This window comes from Cynara cardunculus (genome assembly GCF_001531365.2).
Source record: "Cynara cardunculus var. scolymus isolate 2C chromosome LG 2, CcrdV1, whole genome shotgun sequence".
NCBI lineage: Eukaryota > Viridiplantae > Streptophyta > Magnoliopsida > Asterales > Asteraceae > Cynara > Cynara cardunculus.
Genome location: NC_037529.1, coordinates 11963496 through 11970686, shown reverse-complemented (window position 1 = coordinate 11970686; position 7191 = coordinate 11963496). Strand labels below are relative to the sequence as shown.

Sequence of the window (7191 nt, the reverse complement as noted above, 5' to 3'; positions counted from 1 at the left end):
CTTATAGTGTAGCAGCCAGCGCCACGTTTCGATTTAGGAAGATGCTGGAACCGTGACCAACAATCCCCCCCGCAGCATCTGCCGGTACTAATAAGAGCTTCGTTAGAAGCCAATGGCCGCACAACATGCTTTTCTCATAATTATGCACTCCTTGCATATTATGCACACCATGAGATTCGAACCCGTGACCTGCTCTGATACCAATTGTTAGGATCAAGCGCTTAYCCACTACACCAAAAGCAATTGCCTTGGTGAAGGCGCAACCTTATTTCCCTTATAGCGTAGCAGCCAGCGCTACGTTTCGATTTAGGAAGATGCTGGAACCGTGACCAACAATATATATATATATATATATATACTATTTATGTACTCGCACAATGCAGCGAGATGTAAAGGTGGGACTTTTTAGAAGCTAAATTCTATATTTTGTGGTGGAACCACCTTTGATGTTTTAATCCTCATGCTTGAAATTCTGGTTTATTTTGCAATGTGATTCGATCCAATTAATATTAGCCAATTGATTCAATTTTATTAAATTATGTATTGCTATCAACCGTTGGATGCGATTTTGAACTTAAAGTTTCGGAGATGTTCCAACTACAATCGGACATCCAATTATGGTCGATTGACTTTTATTGTTTTGTACACGAATGGCTCATCTAAGCTCAATTTAAAATTGCCATAATCGGCACTTTATATAAGGTTGGCTATTTGAGCTCAAGTTAAAGTCGCCACAAGTTGCTGGAACTGGCGATCGTTCATATTTAAACCCCTTGTTTTACAATCGCACACAAAGCTTTCTTTGTATACGCATTCTCATAGCTAAAATGAAAAAAATACTAATAAGAATTTTGAGGTTGGTACATGTTAGATACACACATTAAGAACATGGATTTACACGACCAAAAAACAAGCAACAATTGTATTCAACGAAGGAAGAATTCCGACAGCTAAATTGATCAAAAAAAAAAACAAGCAGCAATCGTATCAACTTCACAATTTACTTTCGGTAACACTAAACTTTATAACAAAGTATAAAAAAACATAAATACTGAAAAAAATGATGGTGTAAACACGAACCCGATAATCAATAAGATCATGGAAAGAATCCAGAAAACGTATTGGTAGATACAATGTACTTCGATTTTCCACGCGCCTCCACAGGAAGACGACGACGTTCTTGCCAAGCAAATTAGGGTTGGACAAGCAGTACGAAGCCAAGGAGGAAACCAGTTAAGAAACCTCCAATATGCGCAAAATTGTCGACATGAGGAAGAATTCCGACAGCTAAATTGATCAAGATGATTATTACAAGGGTGGTCAAAGCTCCAGCCTTCAGAACGGGATACACTTCAGGTAAAATACCGATATGATCTAAGATTATCATAGAACTTTGTCAAAATTTCCAAGAAAAAACCAATTTAAATGTGCAAAATTTGTGAGTTTGCGGTACCTTGTTGGCATAAATAGTCTAGTTAGTAAGAAGTTCCGATAACATTGCTCCAAGAAGTCCACAGAGCACCAAAAGCACCAAAGGAGATGTTGTTCTTAATGAACAACATAGAGAGTATGCTTCAACTGATTCCAGACAACATGTAGAGCACCCCTACCCGTGCTGCCATATGTTTATTATAATTAGAACACATAAATGGAGAAATCAATTTCATAGAAAATGAAACAAATGGAGAAACGCATACATAACTTTCTAATAAAATTTATACTCTTTTTGTAATTTGAACAAAGAGGTTTTAAATTTGACCATGAAAGTCATCCGTTTATGCATTTTGATATTTCTTCGAACATAGAAACATACCAAAGCGAATTGTTGTTCAAGCCGAACCCTAATGAAAACCAAGCTCCACATGTTTGAGTTGTGACATGTACAGATCCCAATATTGGAAGGAAGTCCAATAAGCTAAACCAAATAAACAATGTGACCATTCACCATCTTTGGACTTGCAGATTTTGTAAAAAAAATACATGTAAAGAGGTAAACTGACCATTCACTGAAGCCACAAGTTGTAAAAATTCACATAACAAAGGCATTTAAGGTATTTGATTAACATTTCAAAGTTTGATAACACATATTCAAGAATCGGTGAAAGCTAGAAGTTGTAAAAATTCACATAACATTGTGAATTAGTATATGTGAAACAAACACATTGTGAAACAAATATATATATATATATATATATATATATATTAGTACATTGAATTCTAGCCATAGATAGAAAAAGATCATATGAAATATCACATGATGCATCGTTTTTCAATGATCTCACGATTTAGAGAGTTTTCAAAAAAGAATGTACCGTTAATTGTTGATATAAACAAAAATGTGTGTGTCAGCCAAAGGTGAACAAAACCCATAAAGTAAACCATGAGATGAATTAAAGAAGCAATTACGCTATTCCCTGTACCAAGATAGATTGAAGCGCAATAGATTGCAAAAGAAGAATAGAAATTACATTGATCTTAATAAATATGTATACTCTAAGAAGCAAACAATAACATATGAAACAAATATGTATAATCTGAACAAATATGAATAGTCATGTAAGAAGAAGAGATGACTACATTGATCATAATAATAGACCAAGCAAACAACAACAACCAGATTATATGAAATCAAAGTAAACTGAGAAAATGAAACCAAATCCAACATCTAAGGTAGTATAGATAATACAAAATATGCATACAATTTTAAGCAAATGGTTTTACACAAAGCCTATAGAACTACTAATTTTTGTACCATTTTGAGTGACCAAATTGTCTAGTGAAGAGGGTGCTCATTAAAGGAAAACAACAATAGATTAAGAGCCATATTTGGTGACCAGGAAAATCAAACAACAGGTAAGCCAGTTTTAGCTTTGAAGCAGAACTGTTGTCACAAATATCAAAACTAAATGCATAGAAAGAAAAAAATACCAGCTTTTCAGTCCATCTTCAAAGAGGGGTTTAAGGTCTTCTCGTCGTGAAGATGAAGTAATTTCCTGCAGCAAGACAAACTAAAATTTCATTAATAAGAACAACAAACCCTAATGTCAACAGTCCTATACACATTGTCAACAAAGACATATAGTCAAACCTTAGAAGTGCTCAAGTCATCTGCAAGACGTTTACACCTTTTCGTTTCTTTCTCCTCCCTTTCGCGAACTCTCTGTTGTAACTCGTCAAGTACAAGTTGTAAGAAAGTAAGGTGTGTATTAGATTCGATATATATATCTGGTGGTCAGCCTGAAACAAATTGCTTCAATTCAAATTATTGATATTTGCAAGAAATCGAAAGGTGCCATGTGCAAGCAAAAACTGTGTGATGTCCTAGTACAAATAAAAAATGCACTCATAAAAAACTTTTGTCCCAAAAACGAAACCAGCCTTTAAGATTGAATATGTGTGGAAAATGGAATTTCCAAGTAATCAAAACCTATAATCATGGAAAGATTTCTCGTCACCTGATTCCCTAATCTAAGTAGAATGTTAAAATGTTTCTACCGACCTTACGACTCCATCCAAATCAACAAAACACCAACCTTTCCAAACCAGATAAGTGAAAGGATCGAACTAAATCATCAATTTAAATATTAATGGTAATGTTCTTTTGTGACGTGGACATTGTGGGTCTGAACCATGGAAGAAGTTGCTTTGGAAATGGAGGTATAGCCAACTAAGATAGGTCCTGCACATGTCTCTTCAATAGCAGGAGCCTATTTCAATAGATCTTAAAGTTGTAATTTTATTACATGCAAAGTCATGTTAGATTACTGTACTCTTGGTGTCGATTGTATGGAAGTTTTTTGTTTCATGCATTTGATACGATGTTGTTAAGGTATTAACCTCTCATTTTGTCAACTGGTGTATTTAATTGCAGATTGACGTGGACAAAATAGAAGTTAGCAAAACAACAATAGGTTAATAAGTGTCATTGGTTTGGATAAAAACAAACAACAAAGAGAAAAAATATCTATAAACTATAATCCATACAATTATAAACTGCACAAACTGCACTTGTTGTCCACATTATAAAGATTAGATTATAAAGAATGCGATGGAGATAGATATAGCATCCAATGCAAGCCAAATAACAGAGAAATGGGGGAGCAATATACTCCTCAATTTTTGACATCATAGTTTGTTTGGAGGGGAAGTGGAGGGATTCCAATGTAATCATCAATTTGATCTAATTTTTGAACTTTGAAGTGGTAAATAATTTGATTTCAACAAAGTGCAAGGTAATGTCCATCTAGAGATGTCTAAATGTACTTTTCTTGGTGTTGTATTTGGCCCTAACATGCACTATTGGTTTGGAAGGGAAGTAGATGGATTCCAATTTGCATATGAAAAAAATCTCATTTGACCAAAAAGGTCAAAAGAAACATTCTGACTTTCAAACATTAGAGATTGGTTTTCTAGTTGTCTGTTTGGACTGCTAACGTCTGTAGAGTGTAGGGGAAAGAGTAGTTGAGAAACCAGCCTGGTACAAACATCCATACCCTATAATGTGATTCAATTGTCTTATAGTTGTTCTTTTACACGATGTCAGGAACTACTTTGAAAAGTTACCTAATCTTGAGCTCGATGACCAATATGAGTTGGAGAAACATTCCTTCAAATTACTTGACAAAGATCACTTCTGGAGAAAAATTATATACGTGTCCAATTTTTCAGGGCCTAATTGTTTATTTGGTATTTTTGATGTTGTTGGAGGGATGAGTTGTGGAGATAATTTACTTTTAACATCACTTGCACCACTCCCTACCTCCCCCTTTTCTCCTTCTTGGTTATGGATCTAAAGATAACGATTGAAGCTCCTTACTTCTTGTATAAAGTATACTTGAGGAGGTACTAAAAGATGCTTTAAAACTTGAAGTAGTGGGTTCCTTCCATCTATTCCCATTTATTATACACAACCAACATTTCATATGAGAGTGGTGATTTAGTTTCGAAATGAGTTCTAGGTAGTCAATTTTGGAGATTAATAATTTTAATCTTATTCCCATACATAGTATGATTTTCCGTATGAGCTTGCATTTATTAGCCTAGTGGTTTTGTTAGCCTTATTTTTGCTTTTCGGTACTTTTTCCCGTCTACCAGCTTAACTCACTTTAATAAGTAATGAAAGTATTGTTAATGCATATGATCTGCGGACGTATTTTTAGATGGTTAGCTGGAAACTCTTCCCATAAATTGGACATAATGGCACAGTACTAGCAACTAATAGGACATCCTAATGATCCTCGTTCGGGAGATTATGGATACTCAAAATAGAACATGAAGAGCATTGATTCTGCTGACAGTTCAAGTGTATATAAATCCATTGAAGACGCTACTGACCGTGATGTCAATATTAGGTACATGCCGCATGCCACGACTTTTATTTTTCAATTCAGTATTGCTTATTTCAAGGTATATGTTGCAGATTTACATGCCTAACAAATTTCTACTATCTTTTTTAGGCTTTTGCAGCATTCAGGAGTATATCTTGATTACATGGAAGAACCTGATGACTTGGCTTCAGGAGGGCGGATTTACAGAATGTAACCTTATTGTCTAGTGATTGGTTTGGATCGAGTGTGGTCTATGCTAAAAATGACTAGAAATTTCTTATTCAGGTAGTTTTAATAAGCCAGAGAGTTCAATACAGGAAAGTTCTTATTAAATTTTACTAAATATTTGACACAATTCGAATAAACTTCCATTTTCTTGTTTGGAAGATTATAATTCCTACCAATCTTGATTTTCACATATTGTATCAATATTATGGTGTTGGTTTTATATTTTGCCCCACTTGTCCATTATATACCTCATATATTCTCTTTCTCATAATTTTATTACACATTCCTGACCCTTAAATGTTTGAGTTAATGCTTAGAGACTTAAATGTTTGATTTTTCAGGTAAAGGAAGTTGGAATCTATCTTGTTGACTGTCCAACTATAGCACGAAAGATTGAGGTCTTCTTTAATCTATCATTCGGCTTATACAACAGAGATATGGGATCAGCAATGGCAGATCAATAGAACAGTATCTTGTTGGTCACATTTTATACCATCTAAAGGAAGGTGCAGGTATGTTAGTGAATGCGATGAGATATAACGAATTGGTAAGTTTTAAATAACATTGATGGAGATCACTATAAATAAAAGAAAACAAAAACTTAGAACTCAAAAACGAAACAAAAACTTAGAACTCAAAAATGAAATAGGAGAAAAAGTAACACATCCCATTTGAACTCAGAAATAAAAACTCAAACACAGCTGGGAATAGGGGAAACACCTTTGAGGCATTCTCTCAAACACCTGACAGTAACATGGGAAAACATGAGAATTGATGGAATTGAAGGTTTATCAATCACTCCACGAAAATAACAACTATAGGTGAATCAATGAAAATCCAACACAATTAGAAAAGAAAAGCAATACAATTACTTGGAAAGCAATCGATGGAAATCGATAGGAAGAACAGGGGAAACACCTTTAAGTGAGGAACAACTGTATGAACAACCGTATGGATCAAGATGAGCGTATGAATCGCCTAAATCGTGTGGAAGAGGAGCGATAGGAGTGGGAGGAGGAGAGGAGTAATCGTTTATAAACCCTAGGGTTATCAATCGCCCGAATTGTTACGTTGGGGACTAAATCTTCATCTCTGTAAGAGAAGAGCCAGAGAAGCATGGGAGAGGGAATGAGGGTGGAGCGTCTTTTGACAGAGAGCGTATGATGAGGGTGGAGAGAGAGTGTGTGTGTGTTTTGTTATCAATGTGTGCCTTATGCAGTAAAAGTTAGTACCAGATGCATTAGATGTTGTTTTTAAGACTTTTGTTAAATATCATTGATAAGGTAATATAAATATCTCACATCCTAATCGTCCCTATGGCCAAGAACGCAAACCTCATTGTTAGCCAAAAAGACACACGTGGACCACATCACATGAACAACTATTGGTTCCACCAAAACCATTCTCCATCATCTGTTCTTCGCAACTCATAGAAACAACTACGGTCATTCTTCATCTCCTCATTATCATCTTATTGCCCATATATGTTGTTGGTCCCAAAAGGGTCTACAAGAATACTAAACAGTTTGTAGAAGGGGGGGGGGATGAATACAAACACAATTTTCAAATTTAAAATATATATTGATAAAGAAGATCAATACAGATTTTACAAGATTGTTTGCGGAAAGATAAGTTG

General features: G+C 34.9%; 1 pseudogene; it reads right to left on the bottom strand.

The window, feature by feature from the left end:
• Window positions 1-926: 926 nt before the first annotated feature.
• Window positions 927-2046, bottom strand: LOC112505903 (annotated as a pseudogene).
• Window positions 2047-7191: the final 5145 nt, after the last annotated feature.